Source organism: Phymastichus coffea, unplaced genomic scaffold (assembly GCF_024137745.1).
Source record: "Phymastichus coffea isolate CEN01 unplaced genomic scaffold, Cenicafe_Pcof_1.1 PCOF00012, whole genome shotgun sequence".
NCBI lineage: Eukaryota > Metazoa > Arthropoda > Insecta > Hymenoptera > Eulophidae > Phymastichus > Phymastichus coffea.
The window spans coordinates 5337776-5352027 of NW_026706823.1; the positions used below are offsets into that span (position 1 = coordinate 5337776).

Here is a 14252-nt window from a genome sequence, read left to right on the forward strand (position 1 = left end):
AATCATCCGAGAAAATTTTGGAATTTCGGAAAAGTCTCTGAATTGAAAATTTAAAAATTATGTCGGAAAATTTTGAAATAATTTGAGAGCGTTCTTTGTTTGTTTTTAAGATATTTCTATTCTCAGAAAAACTTTCGTAAAGTGCATGGTTTTTGGTAAACAAAATATTTGTTTAGCAAACTTTAACATTTTTTTTCTCGAAAAGTATACTCTTTAGGAACATTTTTCTGAGAATAGAAATATCTTAAAAACAAACAAAGAACGCTCTCAAATTATTTCAAAATTTTCCGACATAATTTTTAAATTTTCAATTCAGAGACTTCCGAAATCCCAAAATTTTCTCGGATGATTCTAAAAAAATTTGAGAGTATTTTATAACTAATTCTAAGACATTTTTGTTCTTTAAAAATTTTCATGAAAATCGATAGTATTCGAGAAAAAAATTTGTAAAGTTTTAGATAAATATTTTCACTTCGGCCGCCATTTTGTTTATACGAAATATTTTCATATCCGGAGAACCATAGTAACTTGTAGTTAAAACCTCGAGGCCGCGATCTATAAGGGTTTTAGGCATTAAAAAAAATGCTTAGGGAACGAAAAATCGATTTAAAAAAAAAATTAAATCAGAAAATCATGTTTTTTTTATTTATTTTTGATTTTTGGACCGTAAAAGTTTTTCAGCGACAATTTTAACCAGCATCATTGGAAAGAGGACACTCGAAAACATAAGAAACAATGGTTCCTGAATTTTTTCCACGAGAATTCATGACATGAGAATAGTTCAAACTCAGGTCTCGAAAAACCGTCCTATGAGCGTTAATGGGTTAAATTGAATTTAGTATTTAACAATCTGTTTATTTTATATATTTCTTAGCTTTCGTAATCTTGTTCTATTTATACGAGTAGAATAAATAACAATATTGGTATCATTTTTACATGATGCTGAATATTATAGTCTACGGACTTTTCTAACTCAACATTTTCAACTGAAGGATACGTGCTTTTAATATTACTTTAAATAACTTATTTTTTCTTGCAGTCACGTATAAAATTAAAAAATTGTTTTTTACTTAATGTTTGGGTTGGTATTATTTTATCTTTTAATTTTGCTTTCTGTGCCTGCGTCGTGACGCATGTTTTAGCTTCTATAGAGTTCCTCGATAAACAATCAGCTGGGCCGTTTTCTTTACCTGGGCGATAAATTATGTCGACGTCATAATCGACTAATTTTAATCGCCATTTTTGTAGGTTTCTGTTTCGTAAGTCATATAGTTTTGTTCTGTTTTGTTTAAAACTCTGGATGCAAATGCGATGGGTCTGTCATAACCCAATTCTTCTTGAGAGAGCACCGCACCTAAACTGTGGTTTGACACATCCGTTCTAATGATGTAAGGCTTGTCGAATTGTGGATATTGTAAAATGAGAGCTTTGCATAATAATTTCTTCAGCTTATCCAATGCTTGTTGTTGTTCTACTTTCCAGAAAAATTTTACATTTTTGTGCAAAAGTATAGTGAGCGGTTTAGTTATTTTAGCAAAATTCGGTACAAAGCGTCTATGATAATTTTAAAGTCCAAGGAATTCTCTTACGTTTTTTGTAACTTTCGATGTTGGAAAAGCATCAACGACTTGTATTTTTTTTTGTCTGGTACGATAGCGGATTTACTTATAATGTGCCCTCAGAAAGATCTGTTTTTAGCCAATCGCATTTTTGAGGTTCGAGTTTTAAACCAGTTTCTCTCAAATTTTGAGCTACTTTGTAAAAGCGTTCGTTGACTTCGTCTACTGTTTCTCCGAAAACGATTATATCGTCAATAAAGACGAAACACATATTGGCAATTAAATCACCTCAAACTGTATTAAGTATTCTTTGAAATGTTCTAGATGACTGTATTAGGCCAAATGGTAGAACAAGGAATTCAAATCGTCCTAAGGGATGTATACTAAATGCAGTTTTTAAAATATCTTTCGGGTGCATTTTTACTTGATCAAATCCTGATTTTAGGTTAACAACGTTGTAATACTTTTGCTTTTCCCAATAAATCAAACATTTCAGTTATATTTGAAATGAAGTATGGGTCAGGAACATTTTCTTTCATTTAATTTTCTGTAGTCAATTACTAAACGCCACCTGGCTTTTCCGTCTGCCAAGCTCTTTTTCTTAACTACCCATGTTAGTGCGTTAAAAGCACTTTTCGATTTTCGAATAATGTTGTGAGATATTAGCTTGTTCACTTCATCTATTGCGATATCTTGTAGTTTATGTGGCAATGGAAATTATTTTACGTAAACGGGTTTGTCGTCAGTTAAATTTATTTCATGTTGTTCTACGTTATAGATGTCTAATTTATCCTAACCTTTAACCCAAAATTGGTCTTCATTTTTTTTCTATTAATTGTTTCATTTTCTCGTAGTCATTTCCTTGTAGATCTTTTAAATTTATTTTTTCTAAAACTTTTTCTTTGTGATTTAATTGATTATTTTCTGATTGTTCTTGTTTTTCTCCTAAAAAATTTATACTGCTTGCATGAAAAATTCCATGTTCATTGACATTGAAGTCTATATTTTCGGTTAAGTTGATACTGTCAGGAAAATTGTCTAAATCGAAAGAAATATATTGGTATGTTTGTGTCTCTTCTAGTATATTGATTTCAGGAGGGAACTTTATTTCAAGATTCTCCTTTATGTTGGACATAAATTGTTCATAATTATAATCTTCTATATGTTCGTTGTTTGTTTTTTGGTATTTTATCATTATCCATTGTCATGTTTATATGGTTAATCAAAATTTCTGTTTTTAAAGGGTTTTTTTCTTAATTATGATTTCAACTTTGTAAGTCCTTTTTGAGAGAGAAATGTTTCGTTTAATGAAACTATGTCATTATTTAATTTATCTGTTGTTACAGTGTCAATTTGTTCGGTAACTGTAGAACAGATTATCTTTGCATCATTTTGATTTGAGTTACGAAAATTATAATCGTTTCCAGTCATTATTATAAAATTTTCATCTTTTTCTTTTTCACATTCTGCTTTATTTTCTTTATTAATATTATGTGAAGTTTTGTTTAAAAAAATTTTTTGTTCTTGTGTTATTCTTGCTTTTATTTTTTCTTTTTTTTTCACTAAATGCGATTGAATTTGAAATTAAGAGGACTGATACGAGTTGTATTTTTTATTTATTTCCAAGTAAGCTTCTTATAATTTGTGTTCGTTCAGAATGGGTATTCCTAGTATTCCGTCGTAAAGAATTGAGAATTCTTTTGGAGCGACATGAAAACCAATTTATAGTTCATTAATGACTATTTTTACTCGGCCTGATGTTTCAAAAGTTTTGTTAATAATACCTGATAATGAAATTTTCTCTGCATCTAGTATGGCGTTTACTGGTATTTGATTACTTTTTATAATGTTTATTTTAGCTCCATTATCAACCAGTAGGTTAAAATTAGCGTTTGAAAATGGATTCAGTATTTGTATGTATTGCAATAAATTCTCTAATTTCAAAAGGTACATTGATACTTTACTTTTAAATGTATTTTTGAATTCTACGTTTCTTTTACATTCATGACATAATTTTTCTTCTGTTTTGATTCTTACGTTGTCTTGACTTGCTGACCTAATTGTATCAAGTTTGCTTATGTCAGCAGTTTCAATACTTAGCGTTGTCATTATATTGCTTCTCGTTTCTGTAGTGAGTGGCTTACTATATCGTTCTTCTGTGCACTCGATTTCGGAAGAATCTATTCGTTTCCGTGGCTATTGCGTCTGAAGCATTGTGAATCTGTATGATCTGTTCGTTTACAAATCTTGCAAAATTTTTCTTGGCAGTTTTCCAATGATTGTATAATTGAACATGATTCAATCTTATGACTTCATTCTTTGCAATAAAAACATACAATACTTTTGTTGCATTTTTTTCGAGTACTTTTATTTTGAATTTCCATTTGAATTTCCATTGTTTTTATTATAAGTATTCAAAATTTTTACTAATTTGCAGTCATTCGTTTCATGATTTTCTTCGTTGCAAATTACACACGCTCCAAATCTGTATCTTCTTACTTCGTCTACATTTGGGCAAAATTTTCCCGAGTGACCGACTTTGTTGCAATGTTTGCATGTTACATTTGACCAATTTAGCACCGTGTGTCCTGTACTATCGCAAGCTGCATAGGGCTATGATGTCTTACGTAATTTGGAGCAGGTATATGGCCTATGTTCACTTCCTTTACACTTCCACCATATTTGGTATTCTGTAATGAGTGGGCATTGTAAGACAGATGGCCCATTATTTGACAGTATTGACAGTGATTACCTTTTATTTTGTTAAATTTGCAACCATCTATTGAATGCCCTTTAGTATTACAAAAGGACCCCGCACAAACCTTACGGAAAAAGACTTTCTGTCGAAATGGTTCAAAATTTGGGATTAGCTAGCCAACATCATGTAGATCAAAAGTCTTCATGGGCGCATTGACCGGCTATGACTAGGTTTCGAGATATGATGCCTCAAATGTAGGCCAAATGATGGATTTCTGAATTACCGGTAACGTATGCGTGATCAACTTTTAGTATGCATATGTTGATACGCGCACCCATACAAATAACACAGCAAACAAATAAAGAATTATTAATATATGTATGCATATATATAGACATGTATATATACATACATATATCTCTCAAAAAATCATATCGACGACCAGGCAACCGCATACGTGTATTATTGGGTTATCAACATCATATATATACGATATATATGTGTAGCCCTGTTCAGGGCAGTTGGAGACCTACACTGTACTGCGGTGATTTTCTCTTCGACAGTGCTTTTCAGGATAGTTGGAGATACTCTCTGCACGGCGGTGATTGTTTTTATACAGCTTTTTAAAATCCTGTTGAATCTTTGATATTTGGTTTTATTTCCGAGAGTTCCTATCAAAGCAACTAAATAATGGCTTTCCGCGCATTAATACAGTGTTATGTCTGTGGTAATCGTCAGATACCACGTATTACTGCATTTATTGGTGATAAAATTGCTCTTCTACGTGAAATCGCAATTGCAAGACGCGACGAAAATGGTATACCACCAGCTGAGATAACTCCTAATACTCGCGTGTGTAATAATTGTATAGTGACAATGCGTCGAGAAATAGAGATTATGGCCAATGATCCTCAATGCTTGAGATTAAATGTTTTATCACAGACTTCTTCTCAATCGTGCCTTATATGTAATGGTTATAATGATATCCACAGACTGACATTAGAATGTAGGATACATATTTTCGTAAAGAGAAAGATATATGTTCCCAGAAAATATGTGTGTTGTAGAAATCATTTGAATGATAGAGAATTTTTGACAGAAGCTCAGATAGACGAATTGAGATATATCAATAGGCCATATATTATAAATGGTCAAGAGTTGCAATCATTTTTAGAAGGTATGCGTAGAGAAATAGAACAAGGTGATCGTCGCAGGTACACAGATGAGCACGACGTATCTGACGAAGAGTTTCGCACGCTTTATTCTATAACTAAAGTTGATTTTAATGATCTATTTTCTTATTGTGATCCAGTACCTATACCAGGAGGATACAGGTATATTAGCAAAAAGGATCTTCTCTGTTTTTTATGCAAGTTAACTCAAGGTCATAGTGATGAATTTTTATGTGTAATGTTTCATTATACTTCGAGGCAGGCTACAAGTATGGCAATAAGTACAGTCAGACAATCATTATCAAATAGATTTTGTCTCGAAAAGATTGGATTTAAAGTCATTACCAGGAACGAATACATAGAAAGACATTTCACACATTTTGCAAACCAATTGTACAATCCTACGCCAGAAGATCCAAAAGCCATTGTTTACATTGATTGCACTTACATAGATATTGAGAAGAGTTCCTGTTTTCAAGGTCTACGTCAATCGTATTGTGTTCATAAGCATAAGCATCTTGTGAAACCATCAATGATTGTTGGTCCCGATGGCTATTTTTTGGGTATCCAAGGACCATATTTTTCCAACGCAGCTAACAATGATGCTCGTATACTTTTGAATGAGCTTAATCGAGACGTAAATGGAATGCGGGATTTGTTTCAAGAGGGCGATATTGCTATAGTCGATCGTGGGTATCAAGACTCAATTCAAACTTTACAAGAAATAGGCCTCATTACGAAGATGCCACCATTGATAGATCGCAACGAAAATTAGTTTCGAACTGAAGAAGCAAATGCTTCACGTTTAATTACTAAAACCAGGTGGATTGTTGAAGCACGGAATGGTCACTTGAAAAGTATTTTTAAAATATTTTCAAATACTGTACCAACGTCTCATGCTGCAAACTTGTCTGACTTTCTTTGCATTGCTGGTGCAATTATAAATAAGTACTATGGGCCTATAACCATGCCAAACTCAGACGTAGATTTGGCCAACCGAATGCTTCATCGAGCAGAAGAAGAAAATGTAGTACAGGCAAGAGTAGAGGCTGAAAATCTAAGACAAAGAAGAGCGCGCTGGCTTCTGCTTACTCCAGAGCATGTTCCGCTATTTCCCGAATTAACTGTAGATGATTTACATTCTCTGACATATGGAACGTATCAAGTTAACTTAGCATCTTCTTATATACAAGACAGTTCTTTAAGAGCCGATCAGGAAGACGGTGAACAAGAAGACATGACTTTCCAAATCGACTTAAATACGAACGAAATAGGATTTATAAGAGTCAGGTTGCTTTCCCGTTTCAGAAATGCTACTAAACATCAATTATGGATTGCTTTTAATCCAGAATATGATGCCGAAGAAGAAAATAACGATATAGACGGATATTATTGTACTTGCAAAGTAGGAGCTCGAACTTTAGGTACCTGTGGTCACGTAGCTGCTGTTATTTGGTACCTTGGATAAGAAAAATACCACGGAAACGTTCATTATCCATCGCTTCGACATTTACGTACCATAATGGATGCTCAAATGGAAATAGACAATCTCAATGATATTGAAATAGTAGATCCGAATAATCTGAATCAATAATGGATTTATATTAATGTGAATTGTTCGTTCACCATTTCTATCAGCAAGAATCTTACCTTATATATATATATATATGTATATATATATATATGATGTTGATAACCCAATACTACACGTATGCGGTTACCTGTCCGCCGATATGATTTTTTGAGAGATATATGTATGTATGTATGTATGTATGTATGTATGTATATATATATATATATATATATATGATCTACATGATGTTGGATACTTAATCCCAAATTTTGAACCATTTCGACAGAAAGTCCTTTTCCGTAAGGTTTGTGCGGGGTCCTTTGCATATGAGTTCTATTTTTGTTTTTGCAATTTTGCAATCATTTGATAGATGATCGTCGGATTTGCAGTATACGCATGACTCGTTATGGCAAAATAAAGCCTCGTGATTATAATTTTCACAGATTTGACAATTGTAAATGTTATTGATATTCGCTGAACGAGTAATTGAATCCGGCGTGTTCTGGAGAGTGTGAGTGGTGTCTCCGCTTAATATTTTATGTTTTTGCAATTTTGTCTCGATTTGTATGGTTTCTTGCACAGCAGCACTTAAATTATTATAATCTTTCAGTTCTATACGAATGTTTTGTTGTAAGTCATTTTTAAAGTTTATTAACGCGTCATCATTTATCATTGTTTCAAATGCTCTGAAAGCCTCGTCAGTATTAACTTGTAGTTTTGTTATTTCCTTAATTTGTATAACTAGAACTTTCAACCGATTTGCAGACGTTAGGATCAATTCATTTGGTATTTGAATAATATCCGTAAATTTCCAGTATAAACTATGAATGTTATCTAAAGAAGAATCTAATTGTCTTATGGATTTAATTTACATTTTAAAAGTGGGATTAAGTTTGGTTCATCTACTTTAGAAACCACTGACTTTGCAGTTTTTAATTTGTCAATATATTCGCTGGGTGTTATGTTTTTTCCGTCTAACTGTGGGACTAAAGCCGCGACATACTTAAGTGGTAATCTCAGCGGTTGTGATATTTCACCGAAGTTTGCTTTCGTATTATTATTTTCGACTCGTTCAACTTTATCTAATTAAATATCTGAATTATAAGGTGCTTATTGTTTGGAAATTTCGTTTTTGTTTATTAAGTTTTTCGATTCGCTACAAATGCTTTGTGCGTTTAAAATACCGATGTCTTTGTAGTCGTTATTGTTAAGTGAAGAATCGTAATTTTGATCGAAAGTAACGTCTAAATCTAACAGTGAATTCTAATATTCAAAGTTTAATATTAATTTTTGTTATGAATTTTCTTCTGGAATATCGGTATCCAATATATCAATTAATTTTTCTTCTTATGTTGTTTGTTTATTAGTCTTTTCTAGATCGTCTGTAATTTTTGTTTTATTGTTTTCGCTGCCTGTTCTAGGGGGAGAACTCGCCAGTTTATTTGATTTTTTAAAAGGATTTATAATAGATGTGCTTGGTTCAATTATGCTGGTTTTCAATTCAGGTTTAGTCTTTACTTGAAGTCGTGTAAGTCTTTTCGCGTTATTAGAACTAGGCAAATCTTTATTGTTCATTAAAAATTATTCTTGCATAAGTGTCACTTTATGCAAAGCAAATACCCTTATTGTATCGGAACCAATTTGTTATGTCGCAACACCGTAGCCGTGATATGTATTTATTCAAATTAATAAATTTTAATTAAGACGGTATGATCAAAATGTAATAAGTATATATTTATATGTATATATGATGGTAGGACTTACCTAGGTTGTTCGTGATCAAAGGAATATTATTTCCAACTCTTACTTTCGTTGATGGATATCTTCCTATTAATCTCACTTTTTTTATATTTTTTTTCCTCCTTTTTTTAATATTATTTTTTTTAAATTAATTTTGTAATTATTGAGGTTATCTTATATGGAAGTTGTAGCAAGTAATTTTAAACACAATATTTAAGAACACTAGTAAAATCTCGTTTTATTTAATAAATAGAATTCACTCCGTGAGCAGTAATTGAATTAATACAATGAAATTGTCGCGCGTCGCGAATCAACTGACTAAAAAAATCGGTTGGCTCTTTTATATATTGACTTATTAGCCTACAATGATTTGTCGAGTAATCAAGAAATTCATATGTCACCTCCCTTTTTATTGCGAGACAAAATACTAACAAGAGTATTTTCGCGGCAAAGTTTCGAATTCTCTCTCTCTCTTTCCCCGTATTATTATTAATAATTGTAAGTCCATCTGCGTGCGTTAGTCTTTCGGCCCAATAAAGACTGTAATTTTCTAGTCATAAACGATATTAATTTTATTTGCCGCATTACGTCATTTCGCTTACAATTAGTTTAACGGATATATTACGGGTTAAATTTTAAGCCGATTTCATCTAGGGGATTAGGTGGAACATGGGGACTGTATACAGAAGGCGAGGCAACGACGTTATCTCTAGGTAACTTTCTTTTTTTCTCGGAGGTAATTAGCCAATTTTAGCGCCGCGCGCGGTAGTTAGTGAACCACTAGAAGATTTACAATATGAGCGCAGCTTATCGACTATGGCGACGTATACAGTCTCCATGTTATCGACCATAATATACTGTACGAAGATAACCCGCCCATGCATATCTTTTTTTGTAAAATGGAATCCATCAATTTTATAGAAAATTAATAATATTTGTAACAGGCTGCCGTTTAGCCTATAATATCTCTTGAATGTACCTATATAATGACTAAACGACGCCTAGTTATCTATGTGCTCGAAGCACATCAACCTACCTTGTCTTGGAGTGCGCCTGCGCAGAGTCTCTTCGCTACTCCGAGTTGGGTTCCCCCAACTCGCCGCTTGGCGGCGCTGTCGCCCTTGCTTAGTAGAGCACTAAAGATATAGGTATTCTCATCCGCCATATTCGTGCCTCCACTGCAGCAGACAGTTTTAAAAATACATGTATTGAGCCGTTACTATAAGTTTTATGCTTGTTTTTTTTACGTTTTTAAAATTATTTGTGACTGAAAAAGAAGTGATTCCATGAAAATCGTGTAATAGTAGTAGATAGCTTTTGATATATGTCTTAATACACATTAAAAAGCTACTTTTTACATCATAATTTCAAAGTTCGCTAGTCTCTACAGAGATTTTTTAGCTTCTCTGTAGAAACATTGAAGGTATGTTAATTATTTTTATCTAAAAACAATCAATCGTGATTTTAAAGCTTAACATTTCTATTTTCATATTTTTTAATTGTTTCTGAAATTATATCATGCACAGCACAATTGATAAATCTTAACTATTACTATCCTAACCTATAAAACCTATAAAGCTCTTATTGAAATTTATCAACAAAAATATTTTGTTCCATAGACATCAATGCTAAGAGCTTCATCAAATAGTCAAGATGCCTTGCTGTGCTTCAATTAATTGTAGCAACCGAGCAGAAAAAGGTTTTCGCTTGTTTGTTTTTCCAGCAAATAATGATCGACGCTCGATATGGATCCAAAATATGCGAAGAAGTAATTGGAAACCAAGTGGATCTTCTCGTTTGTGTGAAGTAATGCAGTTTTATTATGATAAATTTTAAAAGATATTTTTAAAAGAGACATACATTAGAGACAATATTTCTAAAATTATTTATCGTTTACTTTTTAGGTGCACTTTGAAGATTCTCAATTTGAAAGCAAACGTGCAGATGGTTGGAGAAAATTGAAGCCTAATGCTGTGCCTACATTATTTAATGTGCCAAATCCACCTCCAAGGATTGATCCTCTTCCAAGAAGATCAACATATAAAAAACGTGATAGTGATTCTAACCCAAAGAATGCCCAAACAGTCAAAGCGATACCTTCCCCACCACTAACTATGGTTGAACAAGAATCAAATTCTATAGTATTCAATAGTATGAATGTAATAGATATTGATACAAACAGTTTATGTGATAATGGAGATAGGAATCTACCACTAGCAGAACAAATTGAAAAACTGAAACAAGAAAATGAAGAGTTGCGTAGTGAGTTAAAAAAAGCATTAGTAGTATGTCATGATGTTGTTCAACAAGAAAATGAAGAACTTCGTCTTAAAAGAGATGCTTTAGCCAAGTTCTTGAATAATGATCAGATAAAATTATTATCTAATGGTCGTTTAAATCAGTGGTCCAATGAAAGTATTATTAAAGGACTTAAATTTAGATTTGCTCTTTCAGTACATGGTTTTGATTTTTTGAGAAAGAGTGGATATCCATTGCCATCATATAGTACAATAATGAGAAAAATTCAAGATATGAATTTGGAATTTGGAATTTTTGAAGATGTTTTGGAATTACTACGCTTTAAAGTTGAAACTATGGATGTAACTGATAAGTATTGTGTATTATCCTACGATGAGATGTGTATTAGCGAACAGTTAGATTATAACAAAAATTCAGGAGAATTTTCTGGTTACGCCACACTTGGACAAGATAAATCTTTATTAGGCCAAAAAATATTTGTCGTAGTTCTTAGAGGTATAAAAAATAAATGGAAACAAGTGATTGCTTGTCACGTAACTCGCAAGGAATCAATTGATCCACTTCAAGTAAAAAACTTTATTTTAGATTGCATTTCCAGTGTAGAAAAAATTGGACTTTGCGTTCTTTTACTATCATCAGATTTAGATGGAAGAAATAGGTCTCTTTGGTCATCTTTCAACATAAATGCAACAAAATTTGGCAAGCGGATAAACTCATTTTTTTATAATGGACATGAGATTTATGTATCACCAGATGTTTGCCATCTCTTAAAAAATTTAAAATCTGCTATGTTAAGACAGTTAGTGTACCTGCCCGCTGAATTTGTGGAAATGGAAAATTTGCCAACAAATGTTGTTGATGGTAAATACATAGTCCAATTGTGGAATTATGAAATATCAAATGTTGGAGCAAAACGGTTGTTACATCATCTTAAAAGACAGGACATTGAACCATCCAATTTTGACAAAATGAATGTCGGTGCAGCGGTTCGATTTTTTTCATCTAAAACTGCAAGTGCTCTGCAAATTGCAGTCGAATTGGAAATTCTACCCAAAGAAGCCTTAACAACAGCAAAGTTTATTTTAATAATAGAAAACTGGTTCTCTATTACAGCATCTAAACTGCGAAAAACTTCTATCACTGCAAGAAATTGTGATCAAAAATATATATTCTTACATTCAGTTATAGATCTTTTTCAAAACAGCGTATTTCGTGAAGGATGGAAGCCACTGAACTATGGATTCGTTCTTGCCACTTTATCATTCTGTGATATTGCTGAGTATTTGTTTGCAAATGGATATGACTTTCTATGCGGAAATCGTTTTACTCAAGACGGAACTGAAAACATTTTTTCACAGATTAGAAGAAAAGAAGGTAAAATGCCCACTGCATTAGCATGTTTACGAGCGATAAAAGGAATTACAGTATCACAGTTTGTATCTGATTGCAAACGAACAAGTTACATGAATGATTCAGATCAATTTTTACTTGATTTTTGTGCGAGCAAAAAAAAAGCTCTTGACGAATCAGTATCAGTTGAAAATAAAACTGTTGAACCTCCACCAAAAAAGCAAAAAACAAGTGATACTCAGTTTTGTGTGCAAACATTTTCGTTTGATGACTTTAGTAATTTGATCTCTAATTATGACACAAATAGTATATTTTATTTAGCTGGCAGTACAACCAATGCTGTTGTAAAACACGTTTGTAAAGAGTGTGTGCAATTTTTGACAACTTTAAATTTGCCAAAAATTAGTTTTATAGATAAAGCAAAGTATTATACTAAAAAATTAAACAAAGGTGGTTTAAAGGAACCGTGTGCTCAAACCTATAGTTTAATTTTACACTGTGAGCATTACTTCAATTTATACCAAGATGTGATAACAAGAAATGGAAATTGTGATTTAATGAAAGTATTGCTAGAAAAAGTTAATATTAATTTTCCAAAATGTTGCTGTGTTAAGTATAAAATAATCAAACACTTTTTTAATGTGCGTTCTTACTGCGTAAAAAATTTTTATGAGAACTACAAAAGTCGTACCACTGTGTATGGATCTTCCACTGTAAAGTAATATTAAGTTATTTAAGTTATGCATTTGATGCATGTCTTAACGTTGAAATATATTGTTATTTTTATATTCATAAATGTAGTTTTATGATGTGACAAATATATTTAAAACAGATTTAATTATAAAATAATACAAATTTATTTCATTTCCAATGTACAATTCTGACAATTTATTTACTGGTTCACATGATTATTATTTCACATAATCTTTTACCAAAAAATATGGTACTGGTATATACAAATTATTTTGTTCTGAAGATATGTACAATTTTAACCACGCTTCCTTTATTATTTCATAGTTAGCGAATCTTGCAGTTCTTTAAATATTCTGAAGCTGCTGGATAAGTTTTATGTTCTCTCAAAATTGCATGTATTCTCTGTATTTGATCCTTCAAAGAGCGATTTTCAGCAAGCAAAGACATAATGGTCTCCTCGTCAACAGATTTTTCATTACTTTTATGCTTCTGAAAAATAAATGATTATTATTTATATTTACAACCATTTTACACATTTATTTTCAAAGCATAAGTATTTAAAAACACATTACCATTGTAGTTGTAGCAGCAAATGATCTTTTGTCGTTACTTTCCTTTTTTACTGGCATGTTTATCATCTATTAAAAAAAAAGTATTTATTAAGCTTACATTCGTAATACATTATTTATTACATTAATATATATCTCTAAAAAACTACAATGACTTTTATAAATAAGTAATAATGTTAAAACATTACTCACCAAATTATTACTGGAATTTTTTGGATAGAGAGGTTATACGTATTTATAATTCAATCACTGAGTGGTATTTTTCAGTTAAATCTTTCTTTCAATATTATCAGTTGAAACTTTAACTATTTAAATTTATTATCAGACAATGTTTTAAATAAAATTCAATACAATTATCAACAAAAGTTTCAATCTTGTTGACCGTAAACAAACGTGTTTACTATACTGGCTACTACTAGCATCTGCTCCTTGTGGCACGAAGATGGCGGATGAGAATACTCATACCTATAGTGCCTTATGCTTAGTAGCGCTCGCGCGACCGCTGCTGGAAACTATGTTGACGATTCCCGTCTACCGGTATCCGCGTGATCTGTGCTACGCTACCGGCTTATTTGAATCGAAAACAAATAGACGCGACCTCCGGACAAAGGAAAGACAAAATAACGATGACTAGATTTA

The 14252-nt window shown here is 32.0% G+C and overlaps 1 protein-coding gene and 1 long non-coding RNA gene across 4 annotated transcripts in view; both read right to left on the reverse strand.

The window, feature by feature from the left end:
• LOC131672697 (cyclin-dependent kinase 14) overlaps nucleotides 1–14252 on the reverse strand; it is a 571347-nt gene that overhangs the window by 182751 nt on the left and 374344 nt on the right. The gene's annotated exons all lie outside the window — the stretch shown is intronic.
• LOC131672711 (uncharacterized) lies at nucleotides 13223–14000 on the reverse strand. Its single transcript, XR_009302657.1, has 3 exons — nucleotides 13806–14000; nucleotides 13617–13682; nucleotides 13223–13533 (listed from the first exon to the last, which is right to left on the reverse strand). It is a non-coding gene; the product is annotated as an uncharacterized LOC131672711 (long non-coding RNA).